Below are 26,141 nucleotides of genomic sequence, written 5' to 3'. Positions count from 1 at the left end.
ACCACCAATATCCAGGCTGAAGATGAGGCCGATTATTACTGTGCTATCTGGTATAGCACAGTGGTAGAGCAGAATGGGGAACTGAGAGAAAAACCTTCCCCTGTCTTCCCCTGAGTGGAGAAGAGAATCAGAGCTTCCCTTGCAGTTTTCCCAGAGGTGCACCAAGGTGATTTTGGAGCCTGGAACTGAAGGCCTTTGGAGCCCCCCCCCCCCGCAAGTTAAGCACCATCCCTTACACACACACACACACACACACTCACACACACACACCATGACACATGCAGTATCATTTACATGTGGGTTCTTTAGAATGCAAACAGAAACTGAACTCACAAGAATGTATGAATAAAAAAACAGTTATATTTATGGAAATATGCATTAGCAGGAACATTTCAACACGCAGCGTAACATATTTCCATCATCCATATTTCTTTCCCCACTCCCCCCATTGTCTTTAAAGCAGAAGTCAACTCCGGTGCAGGCAACAGTCATACTCGGTCGCCAGGAAAACAATGGGCCAGGATAGACTAAAAAGGATGTTGGGGCCCCCAGGATGTGTGGAGGCCTTGGAGTTCACCCAGAAATCCAGGGGTAAGAGTGCCTCTGAATGTTCCCTCAGATCTTTTTCATCTGTGCGCGGAATGAGTTTTGTTCTGAGTGGAAGAATCAAGGCAGTGTGCGCCTGATCAGCACACAAAAGTGGAATCCTTTTCCCCAGCCCCCAGTCCAAGAAGACACGTAGACTTAGTATGGGTAAAAGGGCCACAACTTTATTAACTGTAACAAAAGACATGGCGGACTGGAACACCAGGTGATTAATCACCCTTAGAGAACAGTGCGGGCCAAGAGGACCGGGTTAGAACTCTGACATCCTACCCAGCACCTTACTGGGCGACAAACACTGGCTCGGGAAACCCTCGAATTACCACCCCGCCTGCACTGTTACTGCCATTGTGACCGGCCTAACTCTAACTACACACCTGGAACACAGAACGGAGTAGGCAAAAAAAACCCCAACAGTGGCCAATGCGTTGGGAGCCAAAAATTCCTACTCGGCCCCGTTGGGCGACCAGTCGCTAGACCCGCTCTGTACCAGGGAGGGAGGGAGGGGAATGCCTGGCCCAAACTGAGGAGAACAGGGCGGGGATCATCCCGGCCGAAACCCCACCCCCTAACACAAAGGGCCAATCGGCCCGCTTCTTGGGCCTCGTGCAGGGCGGGGCTGGGACAAACTCCCTCCCCTCTGCACGAGGCCAAGGGGAGGGGGATTTCTGTAGTCCTGAACACGTAATGTAGGTTCTCTCTCGGTCCATTGCTACTGTCATCAGAGTCATGAGGAGGATGCAGTCCACCGAAGGATTCGTAGAAGCCAGCCTTGAGAGCGTCTCTGCTGTTCTCCAGCCTTTTCAGCTCCCCTTCCATCTCTGGGCTTGGGTCTGTTCAGCTCAGTTTGGGGGCAGAATCGGAACAAAAAGAGAGAAGGTGCTTAATATACAGCTGTTCAAGTCTGCATCAGTTGTGTTGGTCATGGCCTGAGATGGGCCATGTTGGAGGATGTCGGGGATCAGCCAATCCCGATGTTGGGAAGCCTACATTGGGTCAGAGTTCCCGAACACTATCCGGGATTTCCCGACCCATTTTAGAGCTCCATGTGGTGGTGGGGCTCCACATTTTGTCACTGATTGGGGCTGGGGGGATGGTGGGGGGATGGTTCCATTTGCCCAAATGCCTGCTCACCCATGCATCTTTTATGTAAGATATTTCTTACTTTTTGCCTTTATTTCACTTACCATTTGAAAAAGAAGGCAGAAGATTACCACAGTTTCACATCACTTCCAAAGCGATTCTCTGATGTTACGTCACTTTTCTTCTGCATTCACTCTGACAGTACAATTTCCAGGTTACTTTAAAATATATATATTTTTAAAAAGAAAGGTCCAAGTCAGTTTTAATAAATATACAGTTTCTGGTCATCCTTACATAATTATGGGCCCATTTCCAGAGTTCCCCAGGTAGCTGTCGCAACACCCCTTCACTAACTCAATAAAAATGTCAGTGCCGAACTTAAAGGGGAAAAAAATTAGCATCTGGTTTGGAAAAGGCCCAGTACAGATGGGGCATCATCCAACCAGTCAGGCCCAGTTACTCACCCCATCCTCACCACTGGACTCCTGCTGCCTTTGGTGATCTGCCTTCCTCAACTTAAGCAGGTGCATTCGCCTCCATTCACTCGGGTGTCAATTTCTCAGGCCAGGCGTTCTCACAATCCGTGTCTGAAGAGTCTTGAATGCTAAAATGCTAAACATCATCTTCAACAAAGACACAACCTTCCAAAAGGCTTTTTGTGTCTGTGCAAGATAGCATGGTTGCCGCCTAGGCTGCAGGCACCTCTCTTGCTGACAAGGCAATCAAACTATTTCTTTAGTCCAGACAGTTCTCAAAACCCTTGCATGACACAACCAATTTAAACATTTGCACGTGAAATGATTCATTCCATTTTATCAATAGACAGAAAAGCATCAAAACCTTGAGCCCAGCATTCAAAATCAATGATTTCCTTGAGTAAGGAATAAGGATCCGAGATGGCCATGAGCGCACTAAAGAAGAACTCATCTCTTCATGGGTCACTCAAGACTTGGGACACAGCGCATATAAAACACGCAACGTGATCCATTTGATTCAGACTTTATCATGAGCGTGAATAAAAGTGGGTGGTCAGTTGATCCAAATTTAACACTACACCCTTGGCTGAAAAATATGTCCACAAGGCCCTGACAGAATTTAAAGACACCACTTGTCTTGCCCAGTTGAGCCATTGGAGATTCCAAGCTCACGGGACTCCAGTCCACTGGCTTAAAGCTGCCCAAACATGGAATTTTAAAAAACTGGTATCATGCCCAATTCACTCTAAGGGAACCTAGAGATTGTGTGCTCAGTCAAGCTGGGGGATGCAATTTAAAAATCGAGGCCCACACAGGCCCTGATCTTGCCCAATTCCATACAGAATTTAAAAACCCTAGAGGTCTTGCCCAATCAGAATACAATTGTAAAGGTCAAGCTGGGGGATGCAATTTAAAAATCGAGGCCCACACAGGCCCCGATCTTGCCCAATTCCATACAGAATTTAAAAACCCTAGAGGTCTTGCCCAATCAGAATACAATTGTCAAGGTCAAGCTGGGGGATGCAATTTAGAAATCGAGGCCCACACAGGCCTTGATCTTGCCCAATTCCATATACAATTTAAAAATCCTAGAGATCTTGCCCAATTCGATCAAGACAGAATTTAAAAACCCTAGAGGTCTTGCCCAATCAGAATGCAAATTTAAATGTCCAGACACACATTGTGGTCCGAACCTTGCCCAATCAGTCTGGGAATATCTCTTGTGCCATAACAGAGGCACCCCAGGATGTGTGCCCTACTGTTCAACATCTCCTGGCATCAATGAAAATGTGGTGCTTTAACTGTCAAAAAGAGAGAATAAACCCAAGGTGGTCTGGAAGCTTACTGGGCTATAACAACAACAACAACAAGAACAACATGAAGCTGACCTTGTTTCCCGTTGTAGCTGTTCCTCAGAAGTAACTGTAAATGATACAGACATTGTGTTAGGCAATGTTCTGAGTAATTGTTCATTTCACCCTTTGGCCAAAAGCTTGGGGCAATGTACATCCATCTCTTCCTGTGCTCCCTACTCATGATTTAACCTCACCACTGTCTCATAAGGTAGGGAAAGAAGCAAGAGATTGCTCAAATTTCCCCCATGGACCTTTAGTCTGGGTGAGGTTTGGAAGCCAAGTCCTGATCAGATACTAACTCCTGGCACATCAGCTGGGTTGCTTTGAAAGCTGCAAGGTCAGGGCAAGATGGAAACCCTGAGGTAGGAGGAGACCAGTCAAACTGTTCTCCCTGCTCAAACTGGGCCAGGGTTCCAATGCTTACTGTGGCTGGTCAAGGCCTGCTTTGAACAGGGCTGGTGGGCGAGTCTCCTCTGGCTTTGGGGCCAGGAAGAGGAGGAGTCATTTTTACGGCTTGCTCGGTCCCCACTGCATGGGGTGTGTGCCCCAATTTCATGGTGCCTGGGGAAACTAGAGCCTGGTATTTTGCCACATTTGGAATACTTACAGTGTATCCTTCCGGTCGCCAGATTACCAAAAAAGCGATACTGTCGAACTGAAGAAGGTGCAGCAGAAGAGGGAAACCGAAATGATAAAGGGGCTGATCCTGCTCTTCCCAAAGTGGTTCTCCCACTGTAGAGTCTCTTCTCTCCTTCTTCTTAGCTTCTCCCGACCTCTGTAAGAGAGTCATTGAGAAATGTTAGACTGCCTTACATTTATCTACTAACTGGGCATCTGTTATGGAAGAAGCCCAATACAGATGGGCCATCATCCAACCAGTCAGGCCCAGTTACTCACCCCATCCATACCAAAGGACTCCTGCCGCCTTTGGTGATCTTACTTCCTCAACTTAAGCAGGTGCATTCGCCTCCATTCTCTCGGGTGTCAATTTCTCAGGCCAGGCGTTCTCGCAATCCGTGTCTGAAGAGTCTTGAATGCTAAAATGCTAAACATCATCTTCAACAAAGACACAACCTTCCAAAAGGCTTTTTGTCTCTGTGCAAGATAGCATGGTTGCCGCCTAGGCTGCAGGCACCTCTCTTGCTGACAAAGCAATCAAACTATTTCTTTAGTCCAGACAGTTCTCAAAACCCTTGCATGACACAACCAATTTAAACATTTGCATGTGAAATGATTCCTTGCATTTTATCAATAGACAGAAAAGCATCAAAATCTTGAGCCCAGCAATCAAAATCAATGCTTTCCTTGAGTAAGGAATAAGGATCCGAGATGGCCATGAGCACACTAAAGAAGAACTCATCTCTTCATGGGTCACTCAAGACTTGGGACACAGCGCATATAAAACACGCAACGTGATCCATTTGATTCAGACTTTATCATGAGCATGAATAAAAGTGGGTGGTCAGTCGATCCAAATTTAACACTACACCCCTGGCTGAAAAATATGTCCACAAGGCCCTGACAGAATTTAAAGACACCAATTGTCTTGCCCAGTTGAGCCATTGGAGATTCCAAGCTCATGGGACTCCAGTCCACTGGCTTAAAGCTGCCCAAACATGGAATTTAAAAAAAATGGTATCATGCCCAATTCACTCTAAGGGAACCTAGAGATTGTGTGCTCAGTCAAGCTGGGGGATGCAATTTAAAAATCGAGGCCCACACAGGCCCTGATCTTGCCCAATTCCATACAGAATTTAAAAACCCTAGAGGTCTTGCCCAATCAGAATACAATTGTAAAGGTCAAGCTGGGGGATGCAATTTAGAAATCGAGGCCCACACAGGCCCTGATCTTGCCCAATTCCATACAGAATTTAAAAACCCTAGAGGTCTTGCCCAATCAGAATACAATTATAAAGGTCAAGCTGGGGGATGCAATTTAGAAATCGAGGCCCACACAGGCCTTGATCTTGCCCAATTCCATATACAATTTAAAAATCCTAGAGATCTTGCCCAATTCGATCAAGACAGAATTTAAAAACCCTAGAGGTCTTGCCCAATCCGAATGCAAATTTAAATGTCCAGACACACATTGTGGTCCGAACCTTGCCCAATCAGTCTGGGAATATCTCTTGTGCCATAACAGAGGCACCCCAGGATGTGTGCCCTACTGTTCGACATCTCCTGGCATCAATGAAAATGTGGTGCTTTAACTGTCAAAAAGAGAGAATAAACCCAAGGTGGTCTGGAAGCTTACTGGGCTATAACAACAACAACAACAACAACAACAACAACAACATGAAGCTGACCTTGTTTCCAGTTGTAGCTGTTCCTCAGAAGTAACTGTAAATGATACAAACATTGTGTTAGGCAATGTTCTGAGTAATTTTTCATTTCACCCTTTTGCCAAAAGCTTGGGGCAATGTCCATCCATCTCTTCCTGTGCTCCCCACTCATGATTTAACCTCACCACTGTCTCATAAGGCAGGGAAAGAAGCAAGAGATTACTCAAGTTTCCCCCATGGACCTTTAGTCTGGGTGAGGTTTGGAAGCCAAGTCCTGATCAGATACTAACACCTGGCACATCGGCTGGGTTGCTTTGAAAGCTGCAAGGTCAGGGCAAGATGGAAACCCTGAGGGAGGAGGAGACCAGTCAAACTGTTCTCCCTGCTCAAACTGGGCCAGGGTTCCAATGCTTACTGTGGCTGGTCAAGGCCTGCTTTGAACAGGGCTGGTGGGCGAGTCTGCTCTGGCTTTGGGGCCAGGAAGAGGAGGAGTCATTTTTTACGGCTTGCTCGGTCCCCACTGCATGGGGTGTGTGCCCCAATTTCATGGTGCCTGGGGAAACTAGAGCCTGGTATTTTGCCACATTTGGAATACTTACAGTGTATCCTTCCGGTCGCCAGATTACCAAAAAAGCGATACTGTCGAACTGAAGAAGGTGCAGCAGAAGAGGGAAACCGAAATGATAAAGGGGCTGATCCTGCTCTTCCCAAAGTGGTTCTCCCACTGTAGAGTCTCTTCTCTCCTTCTTCTTAGCTTCTCCCGTCAGTTTAAAAATCCTAGAGATCTTGCCCATTTTGATCAACATAGAATTTAAAAACCCTGGAGGTCTTGCCCAATCAGAATGCAAATTTAAGTCTAGTCTCACATTGAGGTCTGAACCTTGTCCAATCCAGTCTGCAAATATCTCTTTTTATATAACAAAATAGACATAAAATTTATACTAATTTGCCACTAGCAAGCAATTATAGTCTTATCCACCCTTTGGCCAAAAGCCAGTAGATAGCAAGAGATTGGCCCCAATTCCCCCCAGGGAGCTTCAGGCTGAATGAGAATTGGGCCCCAGATCCTCATCTGATCCTTATCTCCTGACACTTTTCTTGGGTTGCTTTGAAAGGCACAGGAGGAGAGGTTGGTAACCCCCAGGGAAGAGGAAGGCCAGAAGGACAGTTATTCCTGCTCAAACAGGGCCACGGTTCTATCATTGATGGTTGCTGGGTAACAGTTGCTGCTCAATGGCTGCTTTGAACAGGGTTGTTTGTCTTCTAGTGGTAGTTTTCCAGTGCCTGCTCTGCCCCCACAGCATGTGGGGTGTGCCCCATTTCATGGCGCTTTGGGAAATGACCTTTTTGCTTTCTATGGGATTTTAGTTTTGGTTGGCCACTTTGGGGCCTGTGGAGAAAGGCAGGGCGCAGATGTTCAAATAAAAGTCAAGTAATGATTAGCCCGGTCTGCTTGGAGAGGCAAGGTCCCCCTGTGGACTGAGCAACGGGGCACCCAGCAAAGCGGTGATGCCCTTTCGGTTAAGCAGGGGGAGAGCATCTGGCCCTGTCCAGCCCCACCACGGCATCCCTCCAGCGGCTCTTGCTGGGGTCTCCCTTCTTTCTGCGTGGACTGTGAGCCCTCTGGGGTCAGCAAACCTTACCCCCGTGCAAACTGCTCTGAGAAGAGTTTGCTTTTTGTTGAAAAACAGTATACAGATAATAGTAACATTAAAGAAACAAGAACTGAGGGCCATGGTGCTTTCTATCTTCTAAATAAAGATATATATTTTAAAATAATTATATGTGTTATTACTATTATTATTATTATATTTACACACAATCTACTAGATGTTATTGACTGCATTTGATTCATCATCATCATCATCATCATCATCATCATCGTTGCTACTACTAGTATCCCAGCTAAAAGAGCAAAGAGGCAACTTTTAAAAGTGGTGATTCTCTTATATGTAGCAGGGGGAGAGCAACTGGCCCTATCCATCTCCAGCACAGCATCCCTCCAGTGACTGTTGCTGGTGTCTATCTTATGTTTCTTTTTTAGATTCTGAGCCCTTTGGGGGACAGGGAGCCATTTTTAAAATTTATTCATATTTATGTAAACTACTTAAGAGGACTTCTGTTGGAAAGTGGTATAGAAATATTATAAGTATCAGCTTTCTTGCTTGTCCCTGTTTTTCCTGCTTGTGCCACTTTCTAGTTCCCAAGTGTTTCCCAATATAGTTTTTACTGGGGAGGGCTAATCCAGTCCTGGGCGAAGCTATAATTAAGCAGATGGACTAATAGCACAGCAGGAAAACGACTAGACTAGGGAGCCAGAGGTTGCCAGTTCCAATCCCCGCTGGTACTATGGAAAAAACCTCTATCGGGCAGCAGTGATATAGGAAGATGCTGAAAGGCATCATCTCACACTGTGCAGGAGATAGCAATGGTCAACCCCTTCTGTATTCTACCAAAGACAACCACAGGGTTCTGTGGTCGCCAGGAGTCGAGATTGACTTGATGGCACGCCTCACCTTTTCCAGTGGTTACCGAGGAATACAGGAAGGTCCTCAATGCTTTGCCTTCTCAGCGGGATGCTGCTGTCCCTCCGTGGCTTCCACAGTCCCTGGCTGCTCTGGCTAGTAGTTTCTTTCCTTGGTCAGCTTGGCTCTTTATATCCATGGCGCCACACACCCTGGAAGCTGCCATATACTGAGTCAGACCCTTGGTCCATCTAGCTCCAGATTGTCTCCTTGGACAGGCAGCGGCTTCTCCAAGATTGCAGGCAGGAGCCTCTCTCAGCCCTATCTTGGAGATGCTGCCAGGGAGGGAATCTGGAACCTTCTGCATGCAAGCCTGCAGATGCACTTCCCGGAGCGGCCCCTCCATCCCCTGAGGGGGGAATATCTTACAGGGCTCACATGATGTAGTCTCCCCTTCCGATGTAAACCAGGATGGATCCTGCTTAGCAAAGGGGACCATTCAGGCTTGCTACCAGCTCTCCTCCCCTTCCTCTCCAAGAACCCAAGCCGCCCAGCTGCCTAGGAGCCACCGTGAACCAAGAAGACCTCCAGCTGACAACACAGCCAGCTAGGAAAAGAGCTCCAGAGGGCCACCTGGGCCCTTCCAGCTTATGGCCACGCCCCCCAATGTGATGACACACACAGGTATATGTGGCTGGCATGCAGGAGGGCTCCCCGGGGAGACGGGTGCACCTGAGCTCACTGTCCCCTGACTCCAGTGGCAGCAGATGAGTCGGGCAAAAACGGTTGCTTTGGGATCCCCCCCCTTCATGGAAGCCTCTTTACAGGTCTAATTTGGGCTGTTGGTGGTTGTGGTCTTCCAGGCAGCACTGCCTCCAGGGTGGTGTCATGGTTAGAGTGTTGGACTAGGACTGGGGAGGCCGGGGCTCTAATCCTCATTCAGCCATGACATTCCCTGGCGGCCTCTGGGCCAGTCACATCTCTCTCAGCCTCGCCCACCTCACAGGGTTGTTGTGAGGATAAACACAAGCACGCACACTGCTCTGGGCTCCTTGGAGGAAAAGTGGGATATTAAATACATACATACATACATACATACTCCACTGTGCCCCTGGAGCTGTGGGGGGCAAGTCATTCAAGTCAGGGCATCACTTCTAGGGTCAAGGGATCCACTTTCCACTGCTCAATCTACAGCTGTTGCTTGAAGGGAGAGATCCCTTTGGTTCTCCACAGGAGTCCCCCAAACTTTTGTTGGCCGATAGAAGCCAGGAACAGAAGGGGTCTCTTCTGTCAGTGGAGGCTGGAGGGCTGGGCAGTGAATGGGGCACAGCTGCAGGTAACCACAGGCCAACCCGGGACTGAGAATTCACACACACACACACTCCTCTTTATCACTGTTTGCTCCCAGAGGTCCTCAACCGGTGGTCCTCTAGATATTGCTGGACTAGAACTCGGGTTCATTGTTGGCCTTTGAGAGAGCCCTTAACACCTCTCTGTTTGGCCTGGGGGCTTTACAGAAAGGGCTGTTACCCCGAATCTCCTCCGGAGGAGAGAGTGTGCGTTCATACTCCAGCCGTACATACCCCCAAGTCCATTCAAGCTCCTTACAGCAATGATGTGGACTTGAGGATTTTTATTCCAGACTATAAAACAGATATGATTCCAGCATTTCAGAAGGCAGGATTACCACCAAAGCACAAGTCTGGCAAGGTTGGTGGATAGTATACTCATGTTTGTCTGTAGTGCTTTGCCCCTCTTGGGTAAGCCCTCCTTTCAAAGTGTCTGCAATACAGATTTACCACAAGGTTTTACAGGGAGAATGTTTTCTGTCCACTCATGCGCACACACACCAGGGAAGCCTTATTCAGACATTATGTTGTACTAGTATTTTTCAGCCCATTGAAATAGCGGGCTCTAGTTGCCTTCTCCACCTGTGTATAGAGCGGTATCTGTGGACAACGTACCCTCATTGTGCAAGTGTTGAACATAACACGTGAATCACTCCACCTGTGTACAGAGCGGTATCTGTGGACAACGTACCCTCATTGTGCAAGTGTTGAACATAACATGTGAATCTGGCTACTGAGTTCTCAACCTTGTGTTGCACTGTAGCATGCTAAGAAGCAGAAGCCCTGATGGGGCCATGCAGACAGGAACGGGCTTGTTTTTGGTTTAGCTGCCACCCCACTGATGTGCCTGAGTGCACCTCCTCACTTTCCCCCATATCAATGGACCACCTATGTCCATTCCATCGGGGAAATCTCCAGTGCATCACTTGGAAATGTGGTTGCCTACCTTCCGTCCTGATGCTTCATGTCCCAGCCCTCACTGACAAGGATCCTTTTACGTGTGTCCATCTGCTATCAATGTTGGGGATTTTGTTCGTCTCTAACACTATGCTCAGTTTGTGCCTGAATTGTCTCCTCTGAAAGGAGTGCTGGTGAGTGTTGCTGCTGGCTCTCTCAAGAATTTCAGTGGCATAAGCATTATGATATACAGACACTAGGGGAAAGAAACATTCCCTAAAGCCTGATTTTACACGTTTACTGTGCAATGGATTCCCTTTCAATAGGATCTGGGCCCGGCAGGAGCCGCTTTTCGGTGGGTTCTTGGCACAGCTCTACAGTCATGCTCAGTGGCCTGCAGTCACCTGGACAGAGCAGTTGTGCAGTTTCTGTAGGCACAATTGCTGCCCGACTGAGATCGGGGCAAGAGTTTGGGGTGAAACTGTTGTGCAATTCGCCCTGCCCATTGGTTGCGGGCCTTTAGCATTCCATTCAGAATCCCGTCTCTACCTGTTAGGATCTCATCTCTACCTGCTGTTTCTAAGTTAACCTGCTAACTCAGAAACAGCAGTCTATTACCACTGGAGAGATAAAATGTACTAGTAAGTATTGAGGCCCTATCTAGAAACATCCATCTTTTGGGCTACCAACTCCAAATGGCAAATGGATAATATCCATGAGATATTTTGGAAAATATCCTCAAAGCCTGAAAATAGGGCAATAGTTTTGATCAATCTGGAAAAGCTTGTAAAGGAACTGAATATGAAATAGTATCCTTGTAACTTGTGATGTGAGTGTAGAGTGCAGTGACCTTCCACTTGCAGATCATCTCAATGGCCATTAAGTAAGATTGACAGGAACACACTCTGATCGTTGTTCTTACTTCAGGTTGATGAATGTGTGTCACATATTCACTGGATCATTGAAACATCGGGTGGTAACTCGCATCTCTGAATAGGCTCCCCTAACAACACCACAATTGCAACCTCCATATCACCTCAAGCGCAAAGCTTTTCCATGGAGTTGTTGTTTTGGACATTTAGCCATGAGCTGGGTGAATATGTATGTATGAATTAGCCTTTAAATTGTTTGTTTTTGGGGTCGGGGGGGGGATCAACATTCTTTCCATTTGGCTCTTGCATCTCTGCATATCTTCAAATCCACTAGAGACGTCTCATTCAAATTGTAGCAGAGGTTATATGCGCAAAGGTGACCAATTCAGATGTCGCATTTTCTCTGTTTTGTGTGTTTTCAGTGCTCAACTGCAGCCTCTATGAAATATTTTTGTTCATTCAAGGTGTATTTTTGTTTCCCTTACAAGTGGAAGACAGCTCGGAGCTCTCTTTTCAGGGAGAAGATGATGTGAACGTGTGGAATGGAGGAATACAGGCCAAATCGGGCAAGATATTCTAGTATGATTTGGGTTCCATGTCTGGGGGGAAGAAAATGAGCTACCTGACCACCCTAAGATGAAATGCTCCTCCCAGGAAGCACAGAGCATCTGTCTTGGTGGAGGGAGCGTAAACAAGAAAGAGCCCACCAGGCATCAAGCAATTGCATCGTCTGCAGCTGGGTTTTCAAACTGTGTTCTGGGGGACCCTGGGATCCCACAGAGGCATCTCAAGGGCTCCTCAATGAGAAGGTCAGGAATGGTGGGCATGTTCTGCCTGAAAGACAACCTGCTCTCTTCTTTTTAACCAACCTTGTGTTGGAGCTAGAAGAAAGAGTTAACTGTGTTTCAAACCACAGTCAAAGTCCAGGTGAGGAAACAGTGAGGCCCCTCATTTTGTGTTTCTTTTTCTATGTAAACTGCTTTGGAAAACATTTGTGGAAAAGCAGTCTATAAATAGTAGTAGTCCATAGTAAGAACCAGCTTCCCCCAGGAAGGCTGAAAGCAGGATGCCATCCATCCTCAGGCAGTCAAGCTCCACATTATTGACCCTTCCAAGAGAATCTACAATTCCTGGGGAATATCATCTGTATGTATGAGGGCCAGCTTGGTTCCAGCATTTTTCAAAAATGGTGCGGCATGCTTACAGCCAGAGCTGCGTTCTAGAGAGTGTGCTACACTTGGACTAAGACCACCTGTGACAAATGCTTGCTTTCCCATGAAATTGACTGAGTGATATTCCCCAGGAAGTGTTAATTCTCCTGGCAGGGTCAATAATGTAGAGCTATGACTGCCTGAGGATGGATGGCATCCTGCTGTCAGCCTTCCTGGAGGAAGCAGAATGTTCTTATTATTCGCTACTACCACCACTACTACTACTATATAGATCTTGCTTTTCCACAAAGATTGTGCTCCAGTTCATGGCAAGGCTTTTTCAAGAAATGCATTCCATTAACCCTCCTGTCCTTTATGTTACACAGGTCCCTGTTTTCCAAATTCACACTCTGTTGGACCGAGTTCATAGAACTCAGGGTACGTGTACCGTGTGAAGCCCTCCAGTACATCAAAGCCAACCATGGAAGATACCTGTGAAGGCATGGGACTGGAAGACCACACTACCCAATGTACAGGCCAATGGGATCTGTCCCATTGATGAATGGGAAGACATCATTCAGCTCGACTGACCTGTCTATAAGACACAACCACCTGTTGTGGCCCTTATACAGCCCTTCTTTCCCCCATCAGGAAGTCATGGCCAGAAGAAGTTTTCCATTCTGAGATGCTCCCTTCATTTTGCCAGAAAGACCCAATAAAGGATGTATTAATTGCGGGATTTTGTTTTCAGTATCACACAAAAATTGGTGTCTTTCACATTTTCATACCAAGGACAATACATTCTATTAATGTTTTATTTTTATATAATGTGTACTGTTTATTGTAAGCCTCCCAGAGACATAAGTTTTGGGTGGTACATAAATACGTTAAATAAAATAAATCAATTGATAATGTAATTCTGCTCTTGGAATCTTATTTTCTCTCTCTCTGAGTAGTTCTTCAAACGGGCCACCATGCAAGCACATCACTTGGAGCATGTGCAGGCAAGGCGTCAGCCTGGGCACTGCAGCCTTCCATAAAGATCAACTTTCAACATTTTAACGGGTGGGGAGCAGGCCGTGCCCTTCCTTCTAGACGCCCTGATTGATTGGGTTGTGTCTCTCCAGTGGTGTTTCTGCCTTTCCCACTCTTGCAAATGTCAGGGGAACATCACTTTTCTAGCCTCCATACGTTTTCTGCAGGGAAGAAAAATAAACCAGGCAAAAGAGGAAGCAATGTAGAACACAGACGTCAGTGATTGTTGTTGAAGGTTGTTAATTTTCACCCCCAGTAGGTAAAGCAGCAGAGCACTAAGGAATGAGCACACACTCCCGTTCCAGAGTAGGTAGCAGAGGATGGTCTAGTTGTTGCAGCTCTTTAGAGAAAATGCATGGAGATTCTTGTTGAACTGAATACTAAACATTGATTGGTGAAGTACACTTGGATAGGAAAGCCTAACCCTAATCTAAAGGCCAACATGATGAATAGGTAAGGAGGGAGACAGATGTTTCCATCGGTTCTCTAAGAGGAAAGGAAGGATTGAGTCTCATCAGCACAGGAAGTGCGGAAGAGTCAGATCAGGGCTCATAGAGTAGAGGCAGATAGAAGAGTTGAGGGAGACCCCCACTCACGACCTCTACTCCCAATGCCCCTAGTGGTCATCATTAGGATAGTTGGTGCAAGAGGTCGATGCACTGGAACTCCATCTCCAACAATTGTGACTGTGTGATTGGAAAGGCTGGTGCTACACAACCAAACGAAACCCCCCTCCTCTCTCTGGATGAGCTGTTAGGGCACCCTTTGCCTCTTCCCAGGAATCTTGCTGGCCAGCTAATTGCTCAGCTAGGGAGGCATCTGCAGTCAGTGACATCTAGGACAAGGAGGACTAGTCATCCTGAAGAGGTGATAACGCACAATGTAGCATTACAGTGTAAGGACTGGAGGGAGGACTAGGCCTCGCTTAGAGCCAAATCAAAGGGACCAGCTCAGAGGAGCGGGCGGGATTCCTGGCTCCACCCCCAGCAGAAGCTCTGGTCTCCTGGTGAGTCTGTCCCAGGAGGAGGAGGAGGAGGAGGACCCCGAGGAAGAAGCAGGCCGAGAGCTGCTGGGGAGATGGGAAGAAGGCCGCAGCCTGTGAGGAAGAAGGACCAGGACATCCGTGCAAGGCCTCCGGAGGGAAGTGGTTCTTCTGTGCGGATCGCTGGGGATCTGCATTGCCAGGTTAATGAGACCTCTCTCTGGTCATCTCTTTGATGAAAAGTTCTTGCTGCACCACTTTTCCTTGGAATCCGAAACGAAATCCTGGCTGCTCTGGGTCTGCCTTCGGCACCTGCCTTTGGAGGCCGAGGACTGCTCAGCCCTTGGGGGAGGGTTGGGCCCCTTAATCCCCCACCCCCAGGCACCGGATATGGGGAGCGTGTTTCCCCACATCAAAATAATACAGTGGATGGTGGCAGCAGCCTCCTGGGAAGCCCTTCCGGACAAGGATCCCACCCCAGTGAGGGAACTCCTCCCCGCTCCCCCTGGGCCTCTGGCAGGAGTCCTGACACACACACAGGAGGAAAGGGATCTGGCTTGGAAAGACCGGCTTCTTCCTGCCTGAGGGATGGTGAGTCCTCCTTGCTGCCTCTCTCTGTGGGCACCAGCCAGAACTGTGGGCAGCGAATGCCTTGTGCTGAATCCGTGTTGCCGTCCTGGTATGTTTTAAAGGGTTTCTTAGGGGGGTGGGGACAAACCATCCATCCCAGAGGGAGATAACTAGGAGGAGGATGGAAGGCACAGACAAGACCGAAGATCGGAAGTCTCCGTGAAGCCCGAGCTGTCCATTGATTGGAGTTACCACATCTCGACTTCTGCGAGACCTTTAGACTAACACTAGTGTCATCCGAATCTTGATTCTGAGATTGCCCTGGATGGACAAATGTTTCCAGAAGTCCAGATCTGCAGGGCTTGTGCCACCCCCACCCCCATAGCCCACCAGGAGTGTAATGAAACTCCCTGGTTCTGCTTACTTCCCAGCACCGCAAAGACAGGGGAGTTGCTGAGCATCCATCAAGGCCCTTTCCATGCCTGGTGGGTCAGCAGCGGTGCAGCCACCTCCTTGACGAGAGCTGCTTTCTGTCGGTTTGGTTTACCTTTGGGGGGCTTCATCAAAAGGGAAGGTGGATTCTTCATTGCTTCCTGTGTTTGAAGCGGTGTCTGTGGTTAGGTTTGCCCTCACAACAAGCCTGTGAGGTAGGTTAGGCTGAGAAATAGGTGACTGGCCCAGAGTCACCCAATGAGCTTCATGGGTGAACAGGGATTTGAACTCGGGGCTCCCCAGTCCTAATCCAACTCTACACCACACTGGCTCCAGTGTGGACAGCTTTCGGATGCAGAAGTTGGCCATTCCTTCTCCTTGTCGCCTATGTGAGGAGGTGTGTCAAGCTGCACCTTTTCAGTCACTTCCCCATTGCAGACTTCTTGTTAGTCTTGTACTGCACTATCTCAACACTCGGTCCCAGTTTGTATGTTTCTGGAAGAGTGTGCTTGTCTGTGGCTGGATCCCATACCGCTCAAGGACGGGATATACAGGCGGACCTCAGTATCCGGGAGGGTTCCATTCTCCGCTACAACCACCGATTCCGAAACGGCATATACCAAGGCATTAAGTCAATGAAAAAATTGCTGGGGAAATGGCCACAGAACGTTTAAAAGAGTGAAACAAAGCACCCTACTGTGCTGTGTGGGCACCCAGCTAGCCACCCACCCACCCCCGTCTTAGTCCTTTCCATTATTCAGCAATTTTTTTTGCAGAAAATAGTGTTTTTAAAAACTTAATGAGCTCCCTTTTACAAAAGGCATCTGGAAATATTTTTGGAGGATATTTTCGGGCATCTCCATACCGTGGATACACAGAAATGAACCATTTCTTTTCCGTGTAAGCCGGGGTCGGGTGTCAATTGCCCGACCACGGATATGCTAAACCACAGATATAGGATCCATGGATAACTGGGTTTGAATTCAACCTGAGGACAACTTCAGCCATGCCCTTTTAATTCCACAATGCTCCCATGATCTCTGTAAAGAAGATCCAAAGCAGGCCCAGGGAATGAATGAAGGGGTTTCCTTTCATATCACCATCTCTGGAAGGGCGAAAACCGGTTCTGCTTTACAGGCAAGCCCTGTTCTCCATGGATCCTCCTACTTATAATGGCCAGGAGGCACGTTGGTGCTGGCCCTTTCTGGTCCTCTTCATGTAACCTCACTTAGCGACTTGGACAACTACGAAGCAAGAGAGTGTGAAGGGGGAGAAAAATGACACAGCACCGACAAAATGAAAGTGGAAAGGAGGGTGGGGAGAATTCCCCAGGTGCTGGTAGATTTTTCTAAATGTTGTTATTGGTATATTTTCACAAAATAGTTTTGGTGTTGCCTGTGTGCTAACAACAACAAAACCAGCTCACTGACTTCTAGCAGAGGTTTTTACTTTTTAATGGCATATTAGATAGATAGATAGATAGATAGATAGATAGATAGATACTGTAGATAGACAGATATTTTATTCACGACCCATGGTCAGCTTATAAAACAACTAAAAATGGGAGAATAAATAAATCCTACAAAAGATTAACAGTTGCTAGAAAATAATAAAACATCGGTCACATACAGTACCAATCAAAGACTTAACTAGCAATTGCTAACAAGAAATAGAAATAGAAACTAAAACTTCAGGAAGAACATACGCATGAAATAAAAAACTGACGTAACCACATAGCATTAGAGCAACACTTCGCGACCTTATATGTAATAGATGGAGATTGATCTGTCCAAAGATAAGAGACACAAAAGTCTTCTAAGCATCCTGGAGAGGGTGCCAGACAAGGAGATATCAGGGAGGGTCTTAACTCTCTGTAAAACAAACAACGGAGCAATACATGTTGGATGGTTTCAATCGCCCTATAACCACAAGGGCAGATTCTATCTTCCCTAGGTATACTCTTTATTCTCCCCATATGCACAACCGACAGGAGCAGGTCATACCTTGCTCTAAAGCAGGGCTGGGGAACCTTGGCCCTCCAGCTGTTTTTGATCTGGGATCGTGGAAAACTCGTGTTGCTTTTCATTATCCAGGATTCTCTGCTTCAGAGCCTGTAGAGCTTGATTATGGCTCAACAAAACCAGATAATCCATGGAGAATCCCAATGAAAGAATTTTAGCATGGATTGCCTGGGCCCAAGAAGATTGAAAACTATCAACCCAAATGGCCAAAATCCATCCTTGAGGAAAGAAGTTTATCCTAAGCCAAAATGCTAGGATCAACATCCAAGCTCTAGCCTCAATTCTCAGAATACCCAAATCAAATCTCAACATCACAGAATGAGCACATCTTGGTGCTCTTAGTATTGTCCTAAGAAATTGATTTTGCACAGCCTCCAGGGGTTTATAAGAAGGATAGGGGCCCTACTGTGCGCCATACAGTGCCTGACTCCTAGCTTTGGTCTCCCTGGCTTCTCCAAGAGAGGGCTGAGAGAAATTCCTGCCTGTAGCCTTGGAGAAGCCACTGCCACTCTGTGTAGAAAATACTGAGCTAGATGGACTAATAGTCTGACTCAGTATATGGCAGCTTCCTAGGTTCCTAAGAGGACAGCATCCAACAGGGATGGTATCCTAATGGAGAATTACACAGAGAAAGCAAGAGTGTGTTGGTGTGTTGAAGAATTTGTGGCTTTGGAGATTACAAAATTGGTTCAGGGGTGTCCAGCATCTGCCACATTCTTCTCCAAATCTAACCTAAGAGAGGTAGGCTGCAGCATTGACTGCTAGGTGCCATCCACCAAAGTGAGAAGCACAGAGACTTGCATCGACCAGCATGCCTACCAGGCGGAGGAGAAAGGTGTGTGGGTCTGCTGGCCCTCCCCTCCGCTCTGCTCTTTGGCAACACAGGCTTGCGCGTGGGCTTCTTGTATGTTACTGCGGATGACACTTGCACAAAACCATTCATGATCTTCTCTTTCGTCTCCCTGACGCACCTCAAGGCTGTCAGACAGATCAAGGAGAGGGACAGTACACACTTCTTTGCTTGTAACAACAGTTTCTAACTGAAGTTGAGGATTCCAATAGAAAAGGCTCTCTTCTAATGTGTTCCTTGGGATTCTCACTACTGAGTTTTGCATGGTGTCAAGACATGCTGCTCTCTGCTGGATTGACACCTCTTCCTGATCCGTCTGTTGTTTCTCATGTGGTACAAACGTGGTCACATCTTCAAGAGAAGTGTAGTTTTGTATTCCACTGCAGAGCAAATAATAGCAAATTCCTTACAGTACGTTCAATTGCAGACCTAATTCAAAAGGAGCATGGAAGTCTCCTGAGCAGAGACAAATGAAGAGGTTTATCTCTCCCTCCCTCCCTCCCTCTCGTAATGTCAAATACATCTCATGGACAGCATCAAAACTTCCATATGGCCTAGAAAGCTGGGCTTTGGAATATGTTGAAGACAATCTAACTAGCAGAAAAAACCAACAGTAGGATGTTGGTGCACGTGTTCCCAGGGTCGGTGCCAGACTCTTTTGCGCCCTAGGCAAACACATTGACACTCTACACTCTGCGCCCCCCTGATGTCTGAGGTCTGCACTCTGCTGCCTAGTTGGCCTAACGGTAGCACCGGGCCTGCTTGTTCCTCACAAGGGGGACACAGAACTGTAAGGCACTTGCATCTAGACCTGAAACTTGCTGAAGGTGCCTCCGATTAGAACACTCTTTGAAAGTGAAGATCCTTTTGACATGTAATCCTGAAACTGAGACAAGGAAACCCTCCAACAGAGGCCAGGCTGCTTGCTTCTTGCCAGTGATGATGAGAACTTGCTGCATCTCTCTGTGTGAACTAGCAAAAGGTATGAGCAGGGACTGACTGATGTTGAATACATGTTGTGGAGGAGGTGCCGACTGCTTTGGCTGCTAGCCCAACCAAAGTGGTCTCGCTTGGAGATCGGTCTCACCATGCCCCCAATCCCCCTTAGCAATGCGAGTCTCCAGTTGTGATGGTGGGGTCCCTGAAGGAACCAGCAGCTTCACCACCCATGGGCCGGTGAGCATGGTGGCAGCCTGGTGTGGGATCACTTCAAGTTCTGCCTTAGTGACCATAGACATGCCGTCTGCACCTACTGAGTAGCAGGTACTGGGTAGTAGTGGGTAGTAGGTACTGTCTGCATCTACATGAGTCAGCAGGGGAAAGGACCCCAAGCGTCTTGGGACGATGATGGTGCTGCTGTACCTGCGACCCCTTTCACCCCCTTTCTCCTGCTGGCAGCAATGGTTCTGGCGTGCCCTCGGCTAGCAGCAGCAGCAGCTGCTGCTGCTCCCAAGCCTCCAGGATTCGAAGGGCACTTGCAATAGGGGGCGCCCACCACACAGGCCCTGCTAGGTCCTGGTTCTGACCTTGAAAGCCTTTCAGGGCTTGGCATCTTTCTACCTACAGACCCGCCTCTCCCTTTCCAGTTACATCCCTTCCGGTTAGATCGTCTCAGATGGCCCTTTTGTCGGTCCCTGGTTTCTGAGAGGTTTGGGGCTCTAGGACCCGGGAAAGGGCCTTTTCGGTTGCTTTCCCACTTCTTTGGAATACTCTTCTGGCTTCTGGGGGCACCAGAGCGGGTTGAGCATGATGGGTGCTACCCACCACCCAACCCACAGAGCAATTGGGAAATCAGGTGGTTTTTAATGATTTCTTTTTAATTGTGTCAGGGTCATTTCAGTCCATTGCCATACTGAGCCAGATAAAATTACATCTGGTGAGAGCTAGTCTCTCAGTTGGTTTTCTGGGAGGACTAGTCTTCCCATTGTTCAGCCTTTTCCTTCCCACTGTCAGCAAGGTGCCATTCACATTTCCAATGTCTTCTTTGTGGTTTTATTGCTGTTTTACAGCCCTGTAACGCCAGCCCCCACCAACAGGCACAGTTACCATCCACATCCCCAGTCAGCTGGTGTGACTCCACAGACCAAGACATGGGTGACAGAGCATTCCTTCCTCCCCAAAGTTTTGCCCAGCAGCCAGGCTAGGTTTTGCCATTTGGTAGCAAGGCGGCTGTCTTACCGATGGATTATTGACTTGTGCTGTAACCAATCAATGGTAGCCAGCCTTCATTCCAAAAGACGGTGTCCCACCCCTCTCTGTTTCTTTTTCCATTCCAGGTCTTAGGTCAGGAACCATTGAGTAGAGGGCCTTCCTCCACCCAGCCCAGGACATTCCCCAACACTTGCTGGCTTGCCATGATGCTCTGCTCTAGATGAGCTTCCGTGGGCTGGATCACCAGCCCTCCTCACACGATGAAATCTAAGATTTCTTCCTCCAGTGAAATGAAGCCAGCTCTGCCAATTTATCTAATAGCAGCAGTCCTGCACGTGGCCGTGTCCAGAGTCAACCAGCTGGACCCAGGGACGCAGGGATATTCTTATTGAGCTTTTTTTCTCCTGCGCCACAAACTCCTGCTGCTTCCACTCCCGGGCTACTTGTTCCATTTGAGACCACTTGGGAATCTTTTCTATGTAAGGATGCCACAGTTTTGCTTTGTCATAATATGTTCTATGAAGAAGGGAGAATTCAGTGTCAACTGAAAATCTCCTGGTTGGCCCCAACTGGAACCCGAAGCAAAGCACTGTAGTGGTAACCAGTTCAGAAGATGGCGTTCCATCATTCCATCATTGGTTTCATTCAGAAAGACTGGCATGATGCTTTCTTCTCAAGTCAAGTCCCATGGTTGTCTTTTTCTAGAGTTACATGGCAAGCTAAAGAGTTTGGATATTATTCTGTAGGAAATGTAACTAAACTGGTTCAAGGTGTTTGAACTGGTTACCAAAACACTTTGGAAAGTGAATATTTGACCCCACACTGAACGGGAGAGTTCCAAAAGAATGACCAAGTTAGAAATGGTGTGACTCCCTGCACAGGTGGTTTCTTACTTTTCCTGGATTTAATGTATAAGCTCTTCTTCCAGGTTAATTGTGAGCACCCTTTCCCACTTCCATATGTCCTGGTGGTTTCTTGGCACAACTGGAATCAAACACAATACCACAATAAACATGAGTGCTTTTTCAGTGTTGCATTCTCAAGACCGGTTGTCACTCATATACTCATGTCTGATCTTTTCTCCCCGCCCCCCATAGAACGAGAACATTGAGGCGCTCCAGAGGATGATCAGGGCTTTGCTGGAGGAGGCCCCCTCTGTCTGGAACTTAATCAGCATCTTGAAGGTAAGTGCAATGAAAGCCCTATTCAGACAGTCGGTAGTACATGTGTGCAGGTGTCTGAACACTGGTATGTGATTTTGTGTGCATGACTGTAGTTGCATTTGTTTTTAAAGTGAACCTGGGCACGGGCCCCTCACATGCCTGGTCCAGCTAGGAAGTGTCATGCAGTGCCTGAAAACAGGACTGCCTTTTGGTTACACGGTTTCCATTCACCCCTGAGCTCGTTCATGGTTCTTCTCTGCAACTTTGCCAGCTCTAACATAATCTGGCTGAGCTGGGTGACCAGAACTGCACCCCATATGTCAAAGGTCTCTGCCCCAAAGCATTGGAGCAGCTGTCTCGACCCAATTCCTCAGCCAGAAGGAGGATGATGCACCATCTGGAAGCCTATTGGGCTACCTGTATTGCTGCCCCTCCTTCTGTTCTGCACTCCTTCCCTGCCCCATTGGCCCCAACTCCTGCCAATGTCTGCTTAAGGGTCGCATTCTCACCTTCTCCCTGCTCTCTTCTAGGTTGCGAAGAGTCTGCCTTTGCTGTAGGCAGATCTTTAAGTCCTCCCCCACCAGTGACTCCGCCAAGGGCAAGCCCCCCAGAGGGAGGTTCTTTAAATGGAAACACCGCATTGAGCCTACTCCAGCACCACCTCCAACTCCCACAGGGGACTCCCCGGCAGTATCCGGAGTCACCATCGATGAGCAGGTGCCCCTGGTTGGGACAGGGGCCGACTCTTTGGGGAAGGTGAGACAGCTAGTGCTTGGGAACCTGGCAGACTTGTGGGTCTGAATGAAAAGGCCTTTGGTGAGAAGTCGCTTCCCTTGGGGAGATGCTAATCTCTCATTATTCATATAGGCTGGCTGACTTGGGATGTAACCTCGAACTGGTAGCCCGCCTTAATTCCAAGAAAGGGAATCCCCATTTTTAAATACCAAATGGGAATCAAAGTCCTTAAACCCACTCACCCCCGACTCTTCTTCCCTTCCAGATCTGACTACTGGGATCTGACTACTGGAGTGGAGAAAATGGAAAGAGCTGAGGTAGGGATCCATTCAGAAAAGGGCCTTCCTCCCTAGAGCCCAGGACATTTCTCTGAGAGGCATTTGCCCCATACGGGATCTGAAAGCTCCCACTCTCTGCTCTGATCCCTTTCCCACTTCTGCATTATCCCTGAGAGGCAGAAGCAGAATATTCCATGGAGGGGGTGGGGTCCCCAGAAAGGACCTGAGAGCAGCCCACCAAGTAAGGGTGCCTGCTCCATTTCCAGGAAGGCACGGAGAGTCCTTCATCTCTAACAGCTCAATGCTTCTAATATTCAGGTCATCCTCTGCTGGACTGAATTCTTGACATCCATTATTGACGGTATTAAGGATGCCAAGTCCTGTGAAAGTGAGATGCTGTTGTATGAAAAAGACAAGGCTGTGGATGCCGTACTAGAGAGTGAGATGTGGCAGAGAATGGAAGATGATGACCAAGCGCAGGCTCAGTCAAAACCTGACTGCCAAAAGTGTGTGTTTGAGGCTGGTGCTATCCCAATGAAGTCCATGGGTACTGACCAACTCTCTTCTGCTCTTTGATCTCTGCCAGGAAATTATGGAGGACATCAAGAAGCATCCAGACCCTGGGTTTCTCTTGAGCCTCACCATGGACACTCTTACGGAACTCAGGTATGCTTATAGTCCACAGAGAAAGGGCAGTGGCAAACCAGGAAAGATCTGTAACTGGATCTCCCCCTTTTTAAAATATAGCTTTTAATTTGTTAAGTATTAGGGCCTTCTCCAAATCAGGTCCTTCCCAGACCGGGATTGGACCTTTTCAGGGAAAAGAGGAGAACCCATTACAGACCTTGCTGGGTTGCTATGTTCCTCTTCTTTAGAGGAGCTTCCATTGGCTGGATCACCAGTCCTTCTCACACTACAAAATATCATCTTTCTCCCTCCAGCAAAATGAAGCCAGCTCTGCCGTTCAATGTAAAAGCAGCCGTCCTGCACGTGGCGGTGTCCGGGGTGGATCAACTGGACCCAGGGACCCAGGTAAATTCTTCTTGGGCTTTTTTCTCTTGCGAAGAAAACGTGATACCGCTGTCATTGTGAGTGATTTTTCAATGTTGTATTCTCAAGACCGGTTGTGTCTCCTACTCATGACTTATCTTCTCTTTCCCTCCTTGAAGGAGAAAATGGCATCCTTCAAGAAGATGCTCAGGGGGCTGCTGGAGGATGCCCCCTCTATCCAGGACACAATTGGCATCTTGAAGGTAAGTGAAATGGAAGCCCTGTTCAGACATCGGGTAGTAGATGTGTGCAGGTGTCTGAACACTGGTATGTGATTTTGTGTGCATGACTGTAGTTGCATTTCTTTTCAAAGTGAACCTGGGCACGGGCCCCTCACAGGCCTGGTACAGAGAGGGAGTGTCAAGCAGTGCCTGTATTCAACATCATGAATGAATTCCTGTCCTTGTGTCCAGATCTGCACCTGTGCACTGTCCACTCATGGTCCGAGTGTGGAACATAAGGTGTGAATGGGGCTTCTGACTTTTGCCTCTCCAACATCCGAACGTGGCCTGACAGAAAGAGGCAGCAGACCCCATTCTCTTAGTTTACTGAAAAGTGGATCTGCCCCAAAGGAGTGGGGTGGGCTGGTAGATAGTGCCTGATGGCTGGAGGCTACCACCCATCCCCAATTTAAGAGTGATTGGGCAGAGGGGTGAATTATGGTGAATTTATTTGTATGAGGTTTGTCTTCATAAGGTGAAGTGTGCTAAATTGATTACTTCCTCATATTATTCATAGTAAAGGAAAGTGTGAAAAAGTGAAAGTGGGGTCATGAGAGTTGTTTAATTGAAAAAAAATCTCATTTGCTATGATTGAATGAGAATTCACACCTCAGAAGTTGACTCCTTTGGGGCAGATCCACTTTCTGCCCCCAATCTGCCCCAAAGACACCGAAACTTCAAAAATTCTCAAAAAATCAGCCCTCTGCCCAATCCCCCTGAAATTGGTGTGGTAGCCTCCACCCATGAGGCACTACCACCCCACCCCACTATTTTGGGGCAGATCCACTTTCTGCCCCCAAACTGCCCCAAAGTCACCAAAACTTCAAAAATTCTCAAAAAATCACCCCTTTGACCAAACCCCCTGAAATTGGGGTGGTAGCCTGCACCCATTAGGCACTACCACCCCACCCCACTATTCTGCCCCAGCCCCCACTTTCTGCCCCAATATGCCCCAATCTGCCCCAAAGACATGAAATTTTCAGAAATTTACCAAAAATCAGCCCTTTGCCCAATCCCCCTGAAATTGGGGTGGTAGCCTGTACCCATTAGGCACTACCACCCCACCCCACTCCTTTTGCCCAAATCCCATGCTATGCCCCCAAACTGCCCCAAAGTCCCTAAAACTTTAAAAAATCGCCAAAAATCAACCATGAACCGAATCACCCGAATTTTTTGTGCCCGAAATTCGGGTGATTCGGCTCGTGCCCGAAAAAATTTGGGGGGCATCGGGGGTGATTCGGTTTGGCCCCGAATCACCCGAAATTGTTCATTTCGGGCACAGATCGTTCTGTGCCCGAAATTTTTTGCACATCCCTATTATTTAGCAAAGCACCAAGGAAGCTAACAGGCATTGGAGAAGATCCTTTATCTTCTGCCTCTGGTGGAGAAGGAATGCCCCACCCCCTTCTCTTTTGTATTTGGATGCCAGGGTAATAGGAGATGTTTCCGAGTTCCTTCACCTCTCTTTCCTTGTTCCGGTGCTGTACAGTCTCATGGCTATCTTGTTTTTCCTCACATGTAATAATCAAGTCAACAACCGAAGTCAGGATGTAAGTCCATCTATTGTCTCTCAATCTGGAATATAGGCGGGGGTCAGCTTTTCCTTCCATCAACCCCTCCTTAAGTAGCAGTTGATTTCGTTTCTCATTCCACACTCTGGCTGCTTCTTTGAAGCCATAGATGCTTCTTTCTGGTTTGGACACAAGCTGCCCCTTCTTTCTAGGTACCTCCCAGCCTGGTGGCTATTGCATAGAGATGTCTTCCTTGATTTCCCCATGAAGGAAGGCAGTCTTTACATTCATGTCTTCAACTTGCATTTTTCTGGCCGCTGCTATGCTGAGCAGTGTCCTCATTGAAGTGTATGTCACAAGTGGTGCAAAGGTCCCCTTGTAGTCCTCACCATAGATCTGGGAGTATCCCTCGACTACTTGCCTTGCCTTGTAGCGCTCTGCCTCCCCTTCTGCATCCTGCTTGACTCTGAAGACCCACTTGCATCCCGCAGTCTTTCTTCCTGTGGGCATTGACACGTCTTCAAGTCTCCTTTTGGTGCAGGGAATCAATTCCTTCGAATGCTGCTTATCTCCATGTCTCACCTTGTGTCAGCTGGCATCTTTTCTTTC

The 26,141-nt window shown here is 47.8% G+C and overlaps 2 long non-coding RNA genes across 3 annotated transcripts; one reads left to right on the top strand and one right to left on the bottom strand.

The window, feature by feature from the left end:
• Positions 1–748: 748 nt before the first annotated feature.
• On the bottom strand, positions 749–4,568 carry LOC128345386 (uncharacterized). Its single transcript, XR_008316421.1, has 3 exons — positions 4,415–4,568; positions 4,125–4,292; positions 749–3,584 (listed from the first exon to the last, which is right to left on the bottom strand). It is a non-coding gene; the product is annotated as an uncharacterized LOC128345386 (long non-coding RNA).
• A 9,522-nt stretch (positions 4,569–14,090) lies between these two features.
• Positions 14,091–22,984, top strand: LOC128345385 (uncharacterized). Of its 2 annotated transcripts, none has more exons than XR_008316420.1 (3): positions 14,091–14,753; positions 21,672–21,758; positions 22,738–22,984. It is a non-coding gene; the product is annotated as an uncharacterized LOC128345385 (long non-coding RNA). The 2 variants fall into 2 exon arrangements; XR_008316419.1 differs by lacking the exon at positions 22,738–22,984 and adding an exon at positions 22,268–22,449 and having other exon boundaries at positions 14,092–14,753.
• Positions 22,985–26,141: the final 3,157 nt, after the last annotated feature.

The sequence above is a fragment of the Hemicordylus capensis genome, chromosome 2 (assembly GCF_027244095.1).
Source record: "Hemicordylus capensis ecotype Gifberg chromosome 2, rHemCap1.1.pri, whole genome shotgun sequence".
Lineage (NCBI taxonomy): Eukaryota > Metazoa > Chordata > Lepidosauria > Squamata > Cordylidae > Hemicordylus > Hemicordylus capensis.
Note: the sequence above shows the minus strand (reverse complement) of the source record. Positions and strands in the feature narration are given on the sequence as shown.